General features: G+C 49.2%; 1 protein-coding gene and 1 pseudogene across 2 annotated transcripts in view; one reads left to right on the top strand and one right to left on the bottom strand.

Annotated features, from left to right (window-relative positions):
• LOC147887405 (seven transmembrane domain protein) overlaps positions 1-21,659 on the bottom strand; it is a 69,238-nt gene that overhangs the window by 25,594 nt on the left and 21,985 nt on the right. The window lies entirely within an intron of this gene.
• Positions 212-20,158, top strand: LOC147887407 (uncharacterized; annotated as a pseudogene).

Below are 21,659 nucleotides of genomic sequence, written 5' to 3'. Positions count from 1 at the left end.
AGCGGAGAAAATAGAAGACAAGAATATCAAAGATTGCACATCAACAATTTAGGAGGTGTGTAAATTTCAGGATGCTGAGCTTGAATGCATACAAAAGAAATTAGGGGGAAACAGGAATTATGAGCTCTCCAACCTAAGTGCTCAATTAAAAGATGACATGAAGAAATGGCAAGGGGAAATGCAAACGAAATGGAAAAAAGAGGTAACTTGAATGCTGAATGAGAAAACCACCTGTCTTGCCTCCCAAATTGAGACTCCAGAAGTCCAAGTCGCCACTCTCAAAGATGAGAATGAGAAGTCGAAGGCAGGTGCACATTCAGAGGAAGGGGAGCTTCAGCCACCTATCCAAGAAGAGCTGAACCTTATCAAAGAACAGATGAAGCAGCTCAATGACACAAAAGAGACCTCAAAAGAAGGGTGTAAGATCATTAATGAGCTGAAATCTGAGAATGAGAAGCTCAAGAAGGAAATGGAAGCCTTACAAGCCACTATGCAGGGGAAACATGCTGAGTTCGCGTCATTAGTTGACTGGGGTAGTCTAAACTACCATCTGGTAATTAGACCCTGAGGTGATTAGCTCCTGCAAACTCCCTTCCCTCCTCTGCTCCCCGTCTACCCCCCCCTCGCACTGTGCGGCCCTCCCCTCTACCTCCTCTCTGCCGCTGCCGCGCGGCCATCTGCCCCCCTCTCCTCCCCCTCCGTCCGTCGATCCACCCCTCCCCCCTCGCCACACTCCACTCACCCCGCTTCCCTGCTCCTCTCCCCCTCTCTCCGCCCGTCGCTCCCCCCTCGCTCCGCTCCTCCTTTCCTCTCCGCTCCTCCCCTCTCCGCATTCAGCCCCCCCCACCCGCCCCCCCCCTCGCGTGGCGCTACCAACCCCCCCACCCCCTCCTGCCCCTCCCCGCTAAGACGCCACGCTGCCCCCCCCCTTCCCTCCCCTCCTCACCTCTCCTCCCCACCCCCCTCGTGCGGCGCTGCCACACCTCCCCTTCCCCTTCCTCTCACCCCCCTGCGTTGCGCTGCCCCCCCCCCCTCTCTTTCTCCTCTTCCTTCCTCCGCCAAGCCCATTCGTCACCACCCTCTCCCCCCCGCTTCCCCATACCTCTCCATCCCTCCTTCTTCCCTCCCCCGCCTTAATCCCCCATCCCCGCCCCTTCCGTTTCCTTACCCTTCCCCCACCTCAGAGCATTCGCAGTTAGTCAATGCGATATGGCGGCCACGTGCCCGGAACCGGTGGCCCAGACGGACCCCCCCCCTTCCGTCAGCCTATCGCGTAACATTGACAGGGCACCAGGTCTCCTTGGTGAAGCAGGCCGCCACGGACTTCTCCCAGACATCAGTTTATGGGAGAGTCATTGGCTATTCCCCTTCACGAGCAGACATCAGGGACTGGTTGCAATCCACCCTCTACCTCGAGGACAGTCACATCGAGGAGGTTGCACTCATGGGACGTGGCATCTTCTGGCTTAAGCTCTCCTCAGCACAGGCTGCGAGCGATATGGTCAGGCGATCCCCTACTTCTGTGGGTGGGAACATCATCCTCATGGTCCCATGGTACAGGGGTTTCAGTGTAGCGGACTTCGATGCCCGCTTTCGCATTCCTCGCCATCCAGTTACCCTTATCTTCCCAGGTCTCGCAACCGAGCTTCGCCCGATCATCAAGGACCTAGGGGCGCACTTTGGCTGGCCTATGGAGGACTCCTACGTTGATGCGACGGCAGCCCAAGGGGTGCCACGTGTCAAAGTGGCAGTCCTCGATCCGCAGAGCATCCCATCGGAGTTCGAGATCGAGACAGACACAGATGTGGTGACGCAGTGCATTCTGGTCACTAGTCGCCCAAATCAGCGTCTGAGATGCCATGGCTTCGGGCACCAGGCACGCTCATGTCCTCGCTTCACGGGTACAGAACCTCAGAAGACCCCCGTTCAGGCAACTCAGGATCCTCCTCACCAGTCAGCGACATCCCCTCCCGAAGGGGAAGGCTCGACGGAGGTCAAAAGAAAACGGAAGGGAAACAAAGCAGGCCCCAAAAAACCTGCCCATCTACAGCAAGAGCCCCCCCCGGTGGTCCCTACTCATCAGCAGCCCGGTAAGGGGAAGGAGAAGGGAAAGGAGAAGATCAGCCAGCCTCCCCCTCATCCTTCACCCCGCCCTCCTCCCCCTCCCCCCTCCTCCTCGATTCTCCGACCCCCACCCCCTCCAGGATCCCCCTCCGCACCAGTGGTTTCCACTCCACTCTCTTCCTCGAGCATGATCCAAAGAGAACCCCCCCCCTTCACCTGCGCCACCTGCAGCCCCGAAGCCAGCACAGACCTCACCCGCGCCTATCCCTCCTGGCCTGGCGGAGGGGAGAGGCCCTTTCCCGCAGGTGGCCAGCGCCCCTCTCTCTGGTTCAGACTCCTCATCTTCATCCCCACGCCCTAGGGCTGCTCCTAGAGCTCTTCCATTGGAGTTTTATCGAGCAGGTCCTTGGGATTATTTGGATGCAGCAAGTATTGGCTCCTTCCCTGCATGCCTAGACATCAGCATCTTCTTCCTCCGCAAGGGGGCGAAGGGTAAGGTGTCCGTCCTTGCCCCACACGATGGTCCTAGCTATTCCTTCACTATCTCTAATGAAGGGAATGAGCAATGGACGAATGAAAATGTTTGGGAGACGATACGAGATCAATCCCAAGAGCAGGTGCAGGACTGGATCGGTAGCAGAGCAACGGAGCTTCTTCAGCAGCAGTGGCAGGAGGGTGATGTTCGTCTGCGTTGGCGCCACAGTGCCAAACGTTTCCGAATCCTAGTCATTATTAGGCCACCTCTGGAGTGGGCCTACGCGGAAGGGCTCCGCCCTTGGAGGACCTCAGAGGTAGCGGGCTTCTACAGCATTTCCCTGGCAGAGGCGTCGAGCTGGTTAGAGAGAGCCTACCACCACGGGACGAAGGGCCTCTCCCCTCTGCTAAAGGTTTTAGAGGATGGGTCCGATGATCCGGCCTCTCCTTCGAAACCTTCACAGAAGCGCCTTCGTCTCCACACAGGACATCCTTCGACCACTTCGACATCGACCGCAAGCAGACAGCTGTTTGTGGCCCACCTTCCCCCCTCATGAGTATACGCATTATCTCTTGGAACGTCAACGGGTTCCACTCATCAGGAACCCGTGGCCCCAGGGAGATGGTGCTCAGACAGGAGCTCCAGCCAGCCTTGGTGGGAAGGGTAGATGTGCTCCTACTACAGGAACACAAGCTTTCGGCTTCGCAGACCAGTATTTGTGGAAAGGTCCTCACAGGACGCTCCCACACCTATTGGGAACCTTCGATTGGCGAGCAGGGGAGGAGCGGGGGTGTCTGTACCTCCATCGACGCTTCTCTAGTTCAGCATGTGTGTGGTTTTGGCACTCTGATCCCAAGCTGTGCGCTTTGGGTGGGCTTGCATATTGAGGGATTCCGCATCGGCATCCTCAATATCTATGCCCCAACCGATCTCAGACGGAGAGCCGTTTTTTGGAGGTCCTTGACAGACTTGTTGCGAGGGATGGACTCTTGGATTGTAGGAGGGGACTTCAACAACCTTGAGACCCTAGAGGATCAGCAGGGATGGGGCCCAGAGTTCCTCGGTATAGCTCAGGCAGAGCAGGCAGATTGGGACTCCTTCCTCTTCGCAGTGGGAGGTCGGGACAGCTGGAGGGAGCCTTCCTTTCGCAGGTGGTCAGGGAGTCTGGACTTCTCTTGGGGTTACAGGAGGGAGGGAGGCAGACTTCTTGAGCGGCAAGACCGTTTCTATGTCAGTGATTGGGCGCTTGGCAGAGGCGGGGAGTCAGGAGTGGTTCCAGGGACGACACTCTCAGACCATGCCCCAGTCATCCTAGTCCTGGACTCAGCCTCTCACTCCTTACCTCCACGCTCGTGCCGGATCCCAGACTCCATCTACTCCAAAGCAGCGGTTCACAGCAGGATAGTGGACCTGTGGGAGCAGGATTGGGACCCCACCAGGGATATGGCAGCACAGGTAGCTCAGGCTCTTGCTGAGTCTAGCCTCATCTACCAAGGAGGCGATTCAGGTCAAGCAGCAGTGTTGGGCACGGGAGAGGGGTCTCAGACGTGATCTCGCTTCGATTCAGCGGATGCAGCAGTCTTCTCCAGGCTCTGAGGAGCTTAGACAGCAGGAGGTTCGGGCCCGAGCCATGCTAGAGGAGATCACCCAGCGTCGCTCAGAGTTCTCATTTCATGCTTCCAAGTCCTTCTGGGCTAGGAAAGGCGACAGGATGTGCAGAGAGTTCTTCAGGACTCATGGACAGAGGTCAGCAAGGGAACAGCTCCGTTCTCTTAGGGCACAGGATGGTAGTGTCAGGACAGATCCAGACGAGGTCCGAGACTTGGCGACAGAGTTCTACAGATCATTGTTCCAGCAGGAGCCCCCAGACCCTCGTGGCCGCCTATGCAGGGAGGAGGTGTGGAGATCTACACCGTAGCTCGTGCAGCCCAGCGTGAGTGACGCCCTTCTCGCCCCTTTCACCGTGGCAGAGATGCAGGATGCGGTGAGCGCTATTGATGGGCAGAAATGCCCAGGTGAGGATGGCCTCTCCAGAGCTTTCTTCACCACCTTTTGGGAGCAGATCCACCGGCCCTTGCTCGCAGCTTTCCAGCATATCTTTTCCAGCGGGCAGATGCCAGAGAGCCTTGCGACACGCCTGTTTTGCCTCATCCCCAAAGGGGAGGACCGTCAGGAGATCAGACAGTGGCGCCCTATCACCCTCCTCCGGACCGCCTACAAAACCCTCGCCAAGATTATCAGTAGCCGCATCCGCCCCCTACTACACGACTTGATTCATGATACCCAGATTGGTTTTGTCCAAGATCGCAGCATTTTGGACGACATCTTCTTCTCAGAGGCGACGGAATGGGCCCAGCACAGTGGCCAGCACCTTGCCATACTCCTTCTCGACTTTGAGAAGGCGTACGACAGGGTAGACTGGTCCTTCTTGGAAGGTACACTCTCGATTTGGTTTCCCGAACGAGTGGATCAGAGGTATTGCTAGCCTTTACAGGTCAACCTCCAGTCGGGTTATCATCAGTGGCAGAATGGGGGAGAGATTCACACTCAAGCGCTCGGTGCGTCAGGGCTGTCCGTTAGCGCCGTACCTCTTTCTATTTTTTGCGGAGGCCATGACCCACTTCCTTCGAGCCCGTACCACTGGTCTTCGCAAGATGTGTCTCCCTATTCGAGATGATGCAGAGCTTCTGGACTCCGAGTATGCAAACGACACAGCCCTATATGTGCAGGATGATGTCGAGTCACTGGAGCGAGTGAGACTGTCCCTAGAGATTTTTTGCCTTGCGGCTGGGGCGAAAATCAACTGGCATAAGTCAGTTGGTTTTCTTACGGATCCGGGAGCCAGCTCACAGTGGGGTATTTTCCTGGGGTTTCGCTGGATCCCTAGAGGACAGACGACACGTTACCTGGGATTCCAGGTAGGCCTAGACATCACACCGGCGCAACAGTTCTTGCCGGTCCTCGCATCCATACGGCAGAAGCTTGCTTTCTGGAGCACGGCTCGGCTTTCCTTGGCAGGCAGGGCCCTTGTGGTCAACCAGGTCCTTCTTGCCACTGCCTGGTATGTGGCCTCTTCCTCGTGTTTCTCGAGATCATGTGTAGCCCAACTGAGGAGACTGGTGCGGAACTTCCTATGGTCTGGTTCAGACGGTTAGGGCACCACCAGAGCCAGGGTCGCGCCTGGCAGACGGTCATTCTCCCCCAGACAGAGGGCGACCTCGACATCATAGATCCAGAAATGCAGAGTCAAGCACTTCTTGGCAAGTTAGTCATCTGCGGTCTGACCCCAGGAGGGCAGACGTGGAAGCTCTTGCTACAGCATGGTCTCAGCGCGTGTACTCCCCAGAGAGGGGGTGTTTGGCAGCCTTCTATCCGATGGATCTCACTTCTGCTCCTTTGACTCAGCCCCGTTCCCCCTTCCTCCGTAGCCTCATCTCGGTCTGGAGGAAGTTGCGACACAGCCTCTCCCAGGTTCCCCCTAGCTGCCGAGAGGAGATAGACAAACAGCCCCTGATCTGGAGCAGCCAGGTGACACATGTTACAAGTCGCCAACTTGGAGAGAGATCCCATATCCCTTGGGCGCTCTGGGCACGTGGGCCCGCGCGCTTGCTCCGGGTTTGGAGGGACGTCTATAGCCAGCTGAGCCATGGCGAGCTGGCAGCAGTAGTAGGTACGGCACATGGGCTCCAGGCTCGGCGAGCGGAGATTGATGCTGCCATTCCTGCAGGTTGGAGGATTCCCATAGTCACCGGACAGCTCTTCCCGGGAGATGAGAGGTGGCTAGGACAATTCACTCCACGAGGCATTCCTTTGGTGGTTGCAGGCCTTTTCTCGAACTCCTCGGTACACTTCTTCTCTGTCACTGATGATAGCCGCCTACAGAGCGGAGAGGCCGTGATCGACCCCCAGCTTCCCTGGCAGCGCCTTCGCATTGTAGGGCTGCAAGGGAAGACGTGGCATATAGACCCCCTGATTATGCAGGACCAGGATTGGAGACTCTGGATATGGGAGGGCCGTTCCTTGACAGAGGTGGAGTGGGACCCAGGAGAGTGGCGCTGGCCACCATCGGAGACCTCAGAGAACCCTACCCCCTTCTTTTCTTACAGTGCGCACACGGGTAGGCGTGCTCTTGGGGCTCTTCAGCGCGGGCTACCCACACAGGCACATAGGTGGTATGCCCAGGGGATCTCTTTGGTCTTTCTTCGCACTTTCTGGAAGACTCTTTGGGCTAGCTGGCAACCGAGGAAGATCTCCTACTTCCTTTGGATGGTGGCACACAAGGGGCTACCAGTTGGCAGCTGGCTGGCTGAGGCAGATGGGGCAGGAGGGGCATTGCCAGATGTGTTTTCAGGAGGAGTCGTCCCTGAAGCACTGCCTTTGGAGCTGCTCGCATGCGCAGACGGTTTGGAAGGGAGTCATGGGGATCTTAGCAAGGGCTACACCCGAGCTAGGACCGATCACTTGGGGAGCCGTTTGCTGGTGCAGCACTGAGACGGGACATCATTTGGCTTATGAGTTCTCTAGACAGGATCCCGTCTTTTTCATCACGCAGGCCACCTGGGCATACATGGACAGCTTCCCTTGGCATCTGACAGAGACAGATGCAGGAGCGATGCCTCGACACCCAGTTTGGGAGATCATAGGGAGCATTGCAGGCTGGCATATCTGGACTTTCAGATGTGCGCAGACTGTAGGAGCACGATCGTTCACACGCTCAAGGGTCAGTGGGATCAGATTCAGGGAGAGTCCCGGGCAGGGAAGGAAAAGAGACGACACTTCCTCCGCGACTCGGACCACCGAGTTGTTCTTCCAGTACTCTACTCAGAGTCTTCAGTGGCATTACGCCCCTCCACCGTGGCTGTTTGTCCACTCTCCGATGATTATGCCCTGAGAGGCTTGTATTTAGCATTTTGACTCCTCGGGCTGAATCCGTTTTGTGATTGCAGCCCGCTGGCCTTTAGGCCTTCTTGTACTCTCACTTTCAAGTAATATAACTAGCACTACTTTTTGCGCAAAAAAAAAAACATGCTGAGTTCGCACAACAAATCATGAAGGGCAAGGCAGATGTGCTTGCATGGAAGGATGTACTGAAAAAAGGCACAATTGCACCCAAAAAAGAGCTCATCTCTGAAACTTTGGAAGAATAAAAGAGGCGTAACAGCAAGGCTATGAATGTACTAGTAAGAGGCCTAACACTGGGGGGGATACCCCCATGTCAGATGCCAAGGCAAAGATGGGCGTCAACCTTACTTGTGAATCAGCTTGGAGAGTGGGTAAGGCAAATGCACCGACAAGACTCATGGTAATTAAATTGCGGACAGCAAATGATAGATCCACCCTCTTGGACATGAGGGCCACACTGAAGGGCACCAAAATCTTTTTGGATGATGATCTCACACTCCTACAGTAAAAGCACAAGAGGGAAGGGATGGTGCGATTTATGGCAGCAAGGCAAGAAGGGAAATGGGCAGCCTACAGAAACGGGAAGGTGATTATCCGAGAGAGGGCAAAAAGAGGGGAGTGGGAAGAAGGTGCAATGTGCAACACATGACCGTGTGCAAAAAGAGGGGAGTGGGAAGAAGGTGCAATGTGCAAATGATAGATCCACCCTCTTGGACATGAGGGCCACACTGAAGGGCACCAAAATCTTTTTGGATGATGATCTCACACTCCTACAGTAAAAGCACAAGAGGGAAGGGATGGTGCGATTTATGGCAGCAAGGCAAGAAGGGAAATGGGCAGCCTACAGAAACGGGAAGGTGATTATCCGAGAGAGGGCAAAAAGAGGGGAGTGGGAAGAAGGTGCAATGTGCAACACATGACCGTGTCGAACTCATGAGATGAGAGCACACAACCCAGTGTGGAATTGCAATGGCACCCTCTGGGACCCTAGGGGGTTCTCAAAGACATACACCGAAACCCTAAGATAGGGCTGCCTACAGTGACAGGATATACTTGGGAGTCAGCCCACAGAAGGAACTGAGGGAGATAGCAGAGTACGAGGCTCGGGGGGTGGGGGGGGGGGGGGGGGGCGGGGTGCTGTCCTCTTCAAATCACATATGAGACCACTAATATCTCTGGTTCGGATGCATGACACACATGGATACGAATTCAGCTCCCAGATGCAGACCTATCTTCATCACGGTGTGCAGCTCACAAGACCAGAAAACAAGAGGCGAAAAGGAGTGCAAGTATAGTGTCATCTGGACCAAAGCGGAGAAAATAGAAGACAAGAATATCAAAGATTGCATATCAACAATCAAGGAGGTGCGTAAATTTCAGGATGCTAAGCTTGAATGCATACAAAAGAAATTAGGGGGAAACATGAATGATGAGCTCTCCGACCTACGTGCTCAATTACAAGATGACATGAAGAAATGGCAAGGGGAAATGCAAACAAAATGAACAAAAGAGGTAACGCGAATGCTGAATGAGAAAACCAGCTCTCTTGCCTCCCAAATTGAGACTCTAGAAGTCCGAGTCACCACCCTCAAAGATGGGAATGAGAAGTTAAGGGGGAGATGAGAGCTCACCTGACACGTGAGCGAGCCCTAGGCCATTTGACATGAATGATGAGCTCTCCGACCTACGTGCTCAATTACAAGATGACATGAAGAAATGGCAAGGGGAAATGCAAACGAAATGAACAAAAGAGGTAACGTGAATGCTGAATGAGAAAACCAGCTCTCTTGCCTCCCAAATTGAGACTCTAGAAGTCCGAGTCACCACCCTCAAAGATGGGAATGAGAAGTTAAGGGCGAGTGCACATTGGGAGGAGATGAGAGCTCGGCTGACACGTGAGCGAGCCCTAGGCCATTTGACATCACCTAATGCGCAACGGATCTCCAGACAATTGACACGTCGTAAGAGGCGGGCTTTCCTCACACATAGGATGGATGAGGTGATCAGATCATTCCGAGAGGGAGATCCTACCATTGGATGGGGCTTCTATCGGAGGGGAAGCCGCCTATTCCCATCACAGATCGAGGGGTTTAGCACACGTATGCATGCTCTCTCTATGACGTCCTGATTCGGGCACTACCGGACATGTTCTCTATGCCCAGGCCCACTACTTGTCATTTGTTCACTGCAAAGAACATTCGAGCTGCCACTCCATCAACTTCATAACCGAAGAGCACAGGACCATGAGGGGCTACGGACTAAGCATTTCGCACATGGGTAGTGCTCCAAGCAGGTGGGAAGCCGTGGCATACCTCATGGTTGAACATTTGTACTAGGATCGGAGTCAAGACCTCCTGCATTGTACCGATACACAAAGCAGGTATTAATGGCCACACAGAGGCCCAAGGACAGAGGGCTTTAGGTCAGGCAAGTTTTTGGAGCCAGCACTTCACCCTAGACTACATCTTCACCCTGAGGGCTATCATTGAGGAGGCGAGGTTGAGATGCCAGAAAGTCGACCCTTGCTTTGTAGACTTTTGGAAGGCCTTCGGCACTGTCCCAGGATCCCGCATGATCAGGAGGCTACAGGAAATGCAGATTCTAGAGGTCTTGATTTGGGGGGAGATGAGACTTTACGAGTCCGTCAAAGGGAGAGTTAATGTCCTAGGCGGCCAATCAGATTGGGTTGAGAGCACGATCGGGGTGAAGCAGGGATGCCCCCTTTCACAACTCTTTTCAAGCTCTATATTGATGAGATTACATCCTTTATAGACCGCCTAGGAGGCGAGGGATCACTACTTGCTGATTTGATGATACAAATACTACTATATGCGGATGGCATGCTTCTCATATCATATTCAACAGAAAGACTACAGAGACATCTAGTGTCACCACAATGTAAATATCCTAAGTCAAAGTACGGTTGACCATTTATCTGATCATAATTACAGAGTTTTCATATGTGTTAATTATGGTCAAAGAGTTCTTTTAATGGTCAAAGAATTGACTACGATCAAAGATACTTGACTCTGGTCAAGTAAGCCTCACTTCGGTCGGGAAGACTTGGTTTATTACCAAGAGGGTTAACTGCGGTTAACCAAAGAACCACAGAGCAGACTACGGTCAGAGAATGTTGACTTCGATCAACGAGACTTGGCATGCATCAAGAGGATTAACTACGGTTAACCAAGATGTGCCAACTTCGGTTGGAGAGTTGTGCCAACTTCGATTGGAGAGACTTTACTATATATATATATATATATATATATATATGTTATATGTGCGCATGTGTTCGGTGGGGACACCCACCGTGACTAGAATTAGTCCACAATGTGTTATTTGCATGCAAAGCACCAACAATTAATGGGTGCCATGGTGGTGCGCTTTAATTAATTGTTGCAGGTACTAGGAAGAGTTATTTTTCCTAAGCGCTACGGGAGCCTAACAAGCATCTAGAAGGCGATTCGTCGCATGACCAAGTGCTTCGAAGACTCCACAGTTGCCCTTAGTGGCATGTAATAGGACTTAGTCTAGATTTTAGACAAGTGGCATGTTGCCAATTTGAAATGAGCTTGAAGCTCTTGTAATATGGATTCATGTTAGATTTTGTATCAGGCAACTCTACGCTGAACTCTTGTAACAGCTTTCTCTCTTCATGAATAAAAGCCTTGGGGGGGGTCCACCCCGACGCTTTGTCCTAGGCCCTAGTGCGTCTGTAGAGAGAGGGAGTGAGGGAGAGCTTGTGAAAGTGTATTGTTGTCTTTTACGAAGGGGATTACATTGGTATCAAAGCCAAGGCTCATGGCCTCTTTAGGCTGTGACGATTCAGCAGCAAGGCGTGAACTAAGGCAAAGCATATGGTGACGGCATAAGGACGCCTCAGAACAAATGGAAGCAATCACGAGTGACGTACTACCTGTTTGGGTATTGTGTATACACTCGTGGTGATTTTGGGCTTCTTGCGTCGAATCACATGCCCTACTAAAGGCGATAGTATTCGAGGAGGCTACGCTATGGCATTAAAATTGCCTACAGAAAGCTAATTTGTCGCCTTGCGTGAGCACCGTGGAATTATTTGGTGCCTTATAGAAGTCTATGCAGAGAGTGTGCGCCACAGGAGTGAATAATTTAATGGAAGTCCAAGCACGAAGGCTAAAGCATCGATGACCAGCGACGTCTTCACGTGAGCTATGACCATCGACGCAGGGGAAGCATTACAGAAGGTCTCTGGAAGACGCTGACACGACACCCAACCAGCAAAGATTGCAGGCGAATTTCTTACGCCAATATGCATCAGACGGAAGCTGTGCGGGATCTTTGTGCCAAACGAAAAACGACCATCACGTTGATCTACGCAGGGTTGCAGGCGACGGCGTGACGGGACTTTGTTTGAGTTTTTCTCTGACGTGGCACACTTGACTGGTACAGCCAGTGCATGGTGGATAGCTAAAACAGCCAACTATGTAGCCCCTAGGAAATGGAAGGACTTCAAGAAAGCTTTCTATATACAGTTTATTCCCAAACAGTTTCGAGATCATGTCCTTCTGAGTTGGGAGAGCATTCATATGGAAGCACAAGATACAATTGAGTCTTACAACCAGAAATTTTGGGACGCATACTTGCAGGTTTCGCCTTTCAAGAATATTTCTGACAAGACTCAACTCAGGAAGTACAGGGCAGGACTCACTCCAAAGATACATGCCCAAGTGAACACCAAAGATATTAAAGAAATATCAGATCTCATGCATTCAGCCAATGTGGCTAGTCTCATGTACATGCAGGATCCTACTGGTGTGCCTTCACTACAGACAGGGTTACCGGGGGATAAAAAGCCAGCGACCCCCAAGTTTGAAACAAGAGAGTTTCCCAAGGCTCAGAAGAGGGGATTTCAGCCTCAGAAGCTGAGGGGAAACCAAGTGCAAAAGCCCTATAAGGAAAGAGCATAGTTTACCCCTGAACAGATTGAAACTTTTAAGAAAGAGGGTAAATGCTTCAAGTGCAGCAAAGAGGGGCATGTGGCTGCCCAGTGCCTAGAAAAGCCTTCAACTTCGAAGGGAAAAGAGGCAGAGAAGCCACCGGGACCACAAAAGCCAATGGCAAGAGGAATTCATGACATACTGGGAAGGAACGAGAATTGCTGCTATCTTGGGGAAAAGTTAGAGACCAGCAAGCGCTGATTTTATTTGATCCAAGGGCTACTGATAACTTTATATCAGAGGATCTAGCCCTGAGGCTGGGAATAAAGACGAAGGAGTTGGGCAGGGCTCTGGAGGCCGATCAGATGTTCTATGGGAACCCTGTGCCAGTCACTCCCTTGATAGGGAAGCTCCGTTTTCATGTACAAAGTTATGTGGATCAGGAAGACTTCTTCATTTCTTCTCCACTGAAACATCATGATGTAGTCTTGGGTATGCCTTGGTTTCATCGCAAGATAGTGAAGTTGACTCTTTCTGAAAGAGTGCTGGAGTTTGTACATAGGGGCACAGTACATCGTGTGGTTGCTAGGAATAGAAGGGAAACTATTCCCATTGTATCAAATAGTTCTGTTCGAAAAGAAATAAAGTCTACAATTTCAGCTTACATGATTTTTGTAAAAGAGAGAGATGTGGAAATGCATGCTGAAATAAGTGAGGCACATCAAAATAAATTTCAGTTTCTTGAAAATTTTAAAGATTGCTTTTCTGATGCTTTGCCAGGGGAGCTACCCCCTGAGAGACCTGAGGATCATGGTGTAGGATCGGATAGAAGAGAGAGAGTGCATGTAGCAAAGGGGTCGCAGAAGAACACCCGTCACGTCAAACTTAGATAATGAAAAATAGAAAGTACAAGGTACTTGTACCTAGACCTAGGACTAAGTGTCCTAGGTGTCACATAGGACTAAGTGTCCTACGTGGCCTAAAAGGCACTAACACTACAAGTGCCTATATTTATGCCTACAAGGCACATACCATGGCCTATAGGGCATCACTAGAACCACCAGGAGATGGCCTACAGACCCCCCTCCATGGGATGGGCTGAAGTACTCTGGAAATGTCTCAGAATACCTGGTATTTTCTGGTCATGGTGGCACATGTTCATCCAAAAGGATATAGCCACCTATGAATGTACAAGGGATGTCAAATCATGTAACAAAGGGAACCAAGTGTAAAGCCTGTCGGAAGACTTCAAACTTGGGACGAGGAAGTGCCTTTGTAAACATATCTGCTATGTTGTCCTCTGTGGGAAGATAGGACAACTCTATGTCTCCTGCTGACAACCGCTCCCGAACATAATGATAGTGAACTTCAATATGCTTGGTACGCGCATGAAACACTGGGTTACGCGCAATGGCCAAAGCACTCTGGCTGTCAGTGTAGACAATAGTGGAGGATGTCTGGCGAATACCAAGATCTGTAAGTAACTGTCGAAGCCAAACACACTCTACTGTAGCGGTGAAAGCTGCCCTGTACTCAGCCTCACACCTAGATGTGGCAACTATTGGTTGCTTCTTGCTGAGCCAAGAGATACATGAATTGCCAAGCAAAAAACAATTGCCAGTATGTGACACTCTGGTGTCTGAACATCCTACCCAGTCACTATCCGTGTAAGCATGCATGGTAAGTGAACCCTGATCACATAGAAGAGGGCTAAATCCTAAGTGCCTCTGAGATATCTGAAGACTCTCTTCACTGCCTGCCAATGCTGTGAATTGGGCATGTGCATGAATCTGCTGAGCTGAGATACTCCATACTGCAAGTCAGGTCTGGTGTGACATAAATAAATAAGGCATCCAACAGCCTCCTGATAAAGAGTGATATCACATGGTGGGCTCACATCATGAGCTGAGAATTTGAAGCCAGGGTCCACTGGAGTAGAGATTGGCTTGCAATCCTCAAACTGAAAACGATCAAGGACCTGTCCAATATACTTGGACTGAGACCTGCTGCAAATCAGCCTTGAAAGCTGCAATTTGCTGAGTATCTGGGCCCGTGATGAGCATATCATCCACATATAAAATCAGCACTAAAAAATCAGATCCACTCCCACGGACATAAAGAGTGGGTTCTGTGGGACTATTCTGAAAACCAAGGGATAGTAAGTGTGCATGAATTTTGGCATACCATGCCCTAGGTGCCTGCTTCAAACCATAAAGGGCTTTTCTAAGCCGGCATACTTTATTTTCAGAATTAACAACCTCAAAGCTAGGAGGTTGTGTGACATATACTTCTTCCTGCAGATCCCCATGAAGAAAAGCAGTCTTGATGTCAAGTTGGTGCACTTGCCAATGATGATGGGCTGCAATGGCAATGACACATCTAATGGTAGTAATCCTGGATGTGGGAGCAAATGTCTCCTCAAAGTCAATGCCTTGTTGTTGGGCATATCCTTTTGCAACAAGACGGGCTTTGTATCGATCTACGCTGCCATCAGATTTCCTTTTCAATTTGTAAACCCACCGTGTTCCAATGGCATGCTTGCCGGTAGGGAGATCTACTAATTCCCATGTGTCATTTTTGGCAATAGATTGTAACTCAGCTCTCATTGCATCCATCCACTCTTTGCTGTCAAAAGCATCTTTATGGCACAGAGGCTCTTCATTGCAAGCTAGCTGTAGCAAGGAGTGCAAACTCAAGAAAGTGACCATGCTGTCTATTCCATGATCTTGTCCGGGCAGCAAAAGGCTGATCTTGTTTGCTGTCCCTCAATGTATCAAGAAGCCATCTGGGAACTTGCCTTTGCTGTCTATTGACAGCTCTTTCTTCAATGACTGCATCATGAATAGTGGGATCATTTTGTGCCGGAAGAGAAACCTGCAAATCAGCATGAGGTTGTGGCTGATTATTGCTTAGTGGAGGGCCTGCAGGAGGCTCATGTTGCTGGTCAAAATCCTCTTCTGATGATGGCAGAGGTAACCAAGATTCAAAGGCATCAAATATGTCAACATCTGGCTTTGCTTTGCAGTCCACAAGAGGAGAAGCTGAATGTTCAGTAAAGATTACATCTCTACTGACAATAATCTTCCCAGTATTTGGTTGATATAACCGATACCCTCTGCTCTCCTGGCTGTAACCAATAAATATGCATTTGATTGCCTTGTCATCAAGCTTATGTCTCAGCTGAGATGGTACATGAACATATGCAAGAGACCCAAAAACTCTCATGTATGAAAGTGAAGGCTTCCTACCTTTCCATGCTTCATAAGGTGTAACAGTCTTCAATGCCCGTGTAGGTGATCTATTCAACACATAGTTGGCACACATTACTGCATCAAGCCAAAATTTATTGGGCAAAGACTTGGCCTCAAGCATGCATCTAGCCATCTCCATTGTGGACCTGTTTTTCCTTTCAGAAACAGGATTCTGCAGAAGAGTGTAAGGAGTAGTGCATGAGTGAATAATGCCCCGTGAAGACAGAAATGCATCAGACTCCTTTGACATATACTCTCCCCCCCATCTGTGTTGAGAGTGACAAGCTTGCATCCTGATTCATTCTCAACCATATTCAGCCATCTCTGAAAGCATAAGAAAACTTCAGATTTGGCTTTTAAAGGATATACCCAGCAATATCTTGTGAAATCATCAATGAGAGTCATGAAATACTTATACCCCCCAACGGCATTTGTCCTCATTGGGCCACAGACATCACTGTGTACTAGCTGCAATTTCCTTTGTGAGAGTTTTGGACAATTCTTTTGAAAAGAAAATCGATGCATCAAGACAACCCTCACACACATGTTTGGAAATTGTGTGAGTCTCAGGTACATCATTTGCCATATGTTGTGAATGTAGCTTTGCAAGAGCTCTATAATTGAGATGGCCCATTCTCTCATGTCAAAGATGAGTTTCAGCAAGCTGTCAATCTGAAATTGCAAATGCTTCAATAGAATGTGCAGCTGAGTGATGATCAAGGTGATAAAGCCCCTTTTGCAGAGTGCCAGTGAGAACTATGGCATTGTCATCACGAAGATCATAAACTAGGCATCTGTAGCCATCAAAAATAACTCTGAAACCTGAAGTGGCAATTGCTGAAATTGAAATCAAGTTGACTTCAATTCCAGGCACAAAAAGAACATTTGTCAGAGTAACAGGATGGCTTGAAATGGATGTGAGCTGCACATCTCCAATTCCTTTTACAGCATATGAAGCATTATTAGCACATGTGACAGTCCCCCCTCAAGGTGCATCAGCTAAAGAATGAAACAACTGCCTGCAAGATGTGACATGCTTGGAAGCACCACTATCAAAGTACCAGGACTGAGCATCATTAGCAGTAAAGAATGCATCAGCTTTAGAGGGATCAAATGAGCAATGGACAGCCCATGCCCAATCATCCTGAAGAGCATGTGCATGTGAAGCATCTTCTCGCTCATGGGATTCAATAGCATGTGAGGCATTAACTATCAATCCTGCTTTCTTTTTCTCCGAAAGCAATGCGCTTTCTGCATTCTGAAATGTCATGTCCAAGCTTGCAACAATAGTTGCATCTTTTCTTCTTTGACTTATCTGCTGTATTTTTAGATGCATGGGAGGAATTGCAGCTGCTATGCGCAGATTTTGGCTTGCCCATAGGCTTGGAAGCCTTGCCTCTTCCTGTCTGCTGTGAAGCAAATGCATGATCAGGAATAATGACTTGTCTATTAGCTCTACTTTGCTCTTCCTGCAAAAGCAAAGTAACTAGCTGATCAAAAGAATAGTACTCTGGATTACCCATGGCCACTAATCGAAGGGTTGTAGCAAACCCTTGATATGTATCTCGCAGTCCAATCAATGTGGTACTGACAAGCTATGAATTTGGCACCACCTCATCAATGTTAACAAGTTGTTCCGTGAGGTCCTTGACCTTTGTCAGGTAAGCATCCATAGACTCACCTTCATTCATACTGACTTCCTGTAATTGCCTTCTCAAATATGCAACACGAGCTTCATTGCGAATCTGATAGAGAGAAGCCAGTTTATCCCAAGCATCATTTGCTGTCCTGCAAGACTGGATGTGTGGAATAATGATTCTCTTGCATGATAAAGCAATGCATGAATGTGCATTTGCATCTCTTGCATCCCATCTTGACTGTTCTTGAGTTGGAAGAGCAGCAGCAGGAGTGCTAGAGGAAGATCTCCTTTTTGTTCCCCTGTATTGCTAGTACAGAAGAAAGATGGCTCATTCCCTATGTGCGTCGATTACCACACACTGAACAAAATGACCATCAAGAATAGATTCCCTATTCCGTGCATTGATGATGTGCTGGATCAATTAAATGGAGCTTCAGTTTTCAGCAAGATAGACTTAAAGAGTGCCTATCACCAAGTGAGGATACAGCCTCAAGATGTGCACAAGACAATGTTCCGCACTACTTTTGGGTTGTATGAATATCTGGTGATGCCTTTTGGATTGACAAATGCTCTAGCCACTTTCAATAGGATGATGGATCGTATCTTCCGACCCTACAGACAGTTCACTAGTACCTTCTTCGATGACATAATTGTCTTTTCTAAGTCCGAAGAAGAGCACAAGGAACATCTTGCTATAGTGTTTCAAGAGCTGAGAAATCATCAACTCTATGCAAACAGCAAGAAAAGTGAATTCTTCCTGGAAGAAATCCATTACTTGGGGCATATAATATCCAAAGATGGGATATGGATGGATCCGGCAAAGATCCGTGCCATTCAGGAATGGCCAGAGGCATTTTGCGGATATAGCCGCTCCACTCCACGATCTTACTAAGAAAAATGCAGCTTTCAGATGGGGAATTCCTCAAAAGACAGCATTCATCACACTCAAAGAGAGGCTGACCACAGAGCCAATCGTAATACTTCCAGATTTATATCAGCCATTTGATGTGGATGGTGATGCATGTGGGGAATGTGTTGGGGCTGCATTGCATCAGAATGGTCATGTAGTGGCCTATGAGAGCAAGAGACTCCAGGATGCAGAGAGATATCTGGAAATCTATGAGAAAGAGTTATTGGCTGTAATTCATGCCATCCATACATGGAAGCATTATCTTTTGGGTGCAGATTTTACAGTTAAGATAGATCACCAAAGTCTGAGATACTTTTTGACTCAGACAAAGCTTTCCGAGAAGCATATGACATGGGCAAATATGATGTCAATGTATCATTTTCAGATTGTCCATACTCCAAGAGTTCGGAACACAGTAGCAGATGCTTTGTCTCGAAGACCCCAGGTCAACAATGTGACCATTGCTTATCATCTGGACCTGGAAGGCATGAGGGAGCAATATGCTAATGATGCAGATTTTGGTGAAATTTTACAGCAAATGCAAGAGGGGCAGTCCACCAATCGCTATTCCCTGAAAGATGGGTATTTAATGAAAGATGACTGCCTATGCATCACCCAGGAGATGAGGAAAAAGATTTTGGAGGAATGACATGCACCTCCCTATGCTGGACATAGAGGAATTACAGCAACAACTCTAGCACTAGAGAGGTATTTCTTTTAGGCAAGGATGCAGAAAGATATACATTAGTTTATTACTAAATGCCTTACGTGTCAGAAAGTGAAGTATAATAGACGGAAGGCACCTAGCCTACTTATGCCTCTTCCCGTGCCTCAGGCACCATGGGAAAGTATTTATTTTGGCATTGCTCGACTTCTCAACAAATTCTGGATTCTCTTCGACAGAGGCTACGAGCGGGATTCCCGACAGTTTTCATTTTTTATTTGCCAAGATCAAAGTCAGGGAATGATGGGATTTGGACTATCATTGATAGATTCAGCAAGCAAGCTCATTTCATTATGGTTCGCAAAACCATAAAGACAGATCATATGGCTAAGCTTTTCATGGCACAAATCTTTAAACATCACGGTATGCCCAAGTCCATTGTCAGTGATCAAGATCCCAGAATGACCAGTCTATTCTGGAGATCTTTATTTGATAATATGGGGACGAATCTGAATTTTTCTTCTTCTTTCCATCCCTAAACAGATGGTCAAAGTGAAGTAGCAAATTCTACAGCATTGGATATGCTGAAATGCTACGTGGGTGACCAAGGTTCAGACTCGGAAAAGTACCTACCATTGGTAGAGTTTGCTAACAATAATACAGTACACAGCTCTACACGGAAAGCCCCCTTTGAGGTCATCTATGGGAAGGTGATTCTACCACCTATCCTGAGGACCAAAGACGAAATATTTGGAGCTGATCAGTTTGTGAGAAACCTCCAGACAGCTTACGGCCAAGTCCGGACAGCAATTGAAAGGTCTCAAGAGAAGCATAAAAGAGCTGCAGATAAGCATAGGAGATAGCTAAATCTCAAGGAAGGGGATTGGGTACTTTTAAAGTTCGAGAAAGCTAGGCTCCGCAAGTTTAAAGGCAAACAGAAAGTGTATGCAAAGTTATCTTCCAGATATTATGCCCCTTTCAGGATTACCGAAAGAATAAATGATGTTGCATACAGATTGGCATTGCCAGAGCATTGGAGGATTCACAATGCATTCCATGTGAGTCTTCTAAAGAAATTCCAGGGGCCAAAGCCTACAGAGCCAATATTAGAGGATCCACCAAAAGTGGATGAGCTGGAGGAGGTCCTTCAGCCAGAGCAGATTGTGTACCATACTGTACGCAAAGGCCCTCAAGGCAAGGAGTTTTACAAGTATCTTGTAAAATTCAAGAATTATACGGCATTGGATGCCAAGTGGATGGATGAAGACATGTTGTCCGATCATCCACAGATTTTGGATGTTTACAAGGAAGCTTTTCAGTTGAGGTCAACTGAATAGAAGCCGAGGGGATGTCACCACAATGTAAATATCCTAAGTCAAAGTACAGTTGACCATTTATATGATCATAATTAAAGAGTTTTCATATGTGTTAATTATGGTCAAAGAGTCAGTGGGGACACCCACCGTGACTAGAATTAGTCCACAGTGTGTTATTTGCAAACAAAGCGCTAACAATTAATGGGTGTGCCATGGTGGTGCGCTTTAATTAATATGGGGATTAAATCCAATAACCTTCCGCAGCTCAAGATCAACGCGCGCAGCAAGCACAGCGCTGTCCTCCTCAAGGCCAACATCACCAACGCCTGACACAGATGTCATTAATCGGAATAGGCCATCATTCAGAAGAACCCACCACTAACCCTTACGGCGAGCAGGATCAAACGATGGGACTGCACACGAACACCATCAGATGAGTATTCTTCAACATATGGGTACCCGCCTTCAAAGTGAAGCTTACAAAAAGGCCTGCACGCGGCGGCAATGCTCTCTTTCCAAAAAAAGAAACGGGCACGATCCAAACGTGCAGGAAGACCAGCTCTCCCGCACACAAACGTGTCAATCATGAAAGGGGAGCCCACACGACATAGACAAATGCTTGTAAATGCAAGAAAGCCACTACTTAAAATCAAGCGTACACGACTAGGAGCAGACTCAATCTCAACAAGATACTCGGCACATAGATCATCGCCCCTGGGTCGGTGGCGCGGGCAAATGTCGCCGCAAGTACATAATCAGCACGCGGGACAATACGCGGGACAATAATACCCAGAGCAACGCACAAGACGAGGCAAACACGCAAGGGATCCATGTCGAGAGTGGAGAGAGTCAATAACGTGAACCAGTACGAGATAGATAAAATTTTGGATATAGGACACTATGCCAGATGGAGGAGATCGAGACAGACGAGCATTTTCTTTGTTTGTCCAGTCTATTATGAGATCCGGACACAATATCACTAGCTCTTTCAAGAGGGACATGGCTTTGGTCCACTCACACAGCTGATCCATTTTCACAATCAGGTCTGTGTTGGGCTCTACCTGATCGAGATGCAACAACGGAGAGACACATTGATGCGACAAACTAGAGAGCAGCATGGATTGATGCCACAGGTCACCGAGATCGAAAGATCACAGACTTTTGTTACAAACTTCTATGCATCTGAGTCAGCTCCCGGCATGGCTGAGGGAGAGGAGCTTGATGAGATGAGAGCATCATGGATTAGCAATTGGAGTGTCTACCACGATGCTGCCAAACGAGGGACACACTCCACGTGCGACACGGAGAGGGACCAGAGCACGCACGATCGAGGTCCGGTCTATCTCAGCCCTTCTCAGAGGCGACCGTCAGAGACGAGGCATCACCCTTGACGTAGCCCACCGGATCCAAAGATCGAGGAGACCACACCCTCCCCCACGTCGCGAGACAGCTCGACAGACACAAATATGAGAGCTCCTCACATCTCATCAGAGAGCCAGTAGGTTACCTGGATATACGAAAC

This window comes from Dipteris shenzhenensis, chromosome 23, assembly GCF_047967505.1.
Source record: "Dipteris shenzhenensis isolate YYH24624 ecotype China chromosome 23, Dip_SZ_1.0, whole genome shotgun sequence".
Classification (NCBI taxonomy): domain Eukaryota; kingdom Viridiplantae; phylum Streptophyta; class Polypodiopsida; order Gleicheniales; family Dipteridaceae; genus Dipteris; species Dipteris shenzhenensis.
This window is presented reverse-complemented; position numbering and strand designations above follow the sequence as displayed.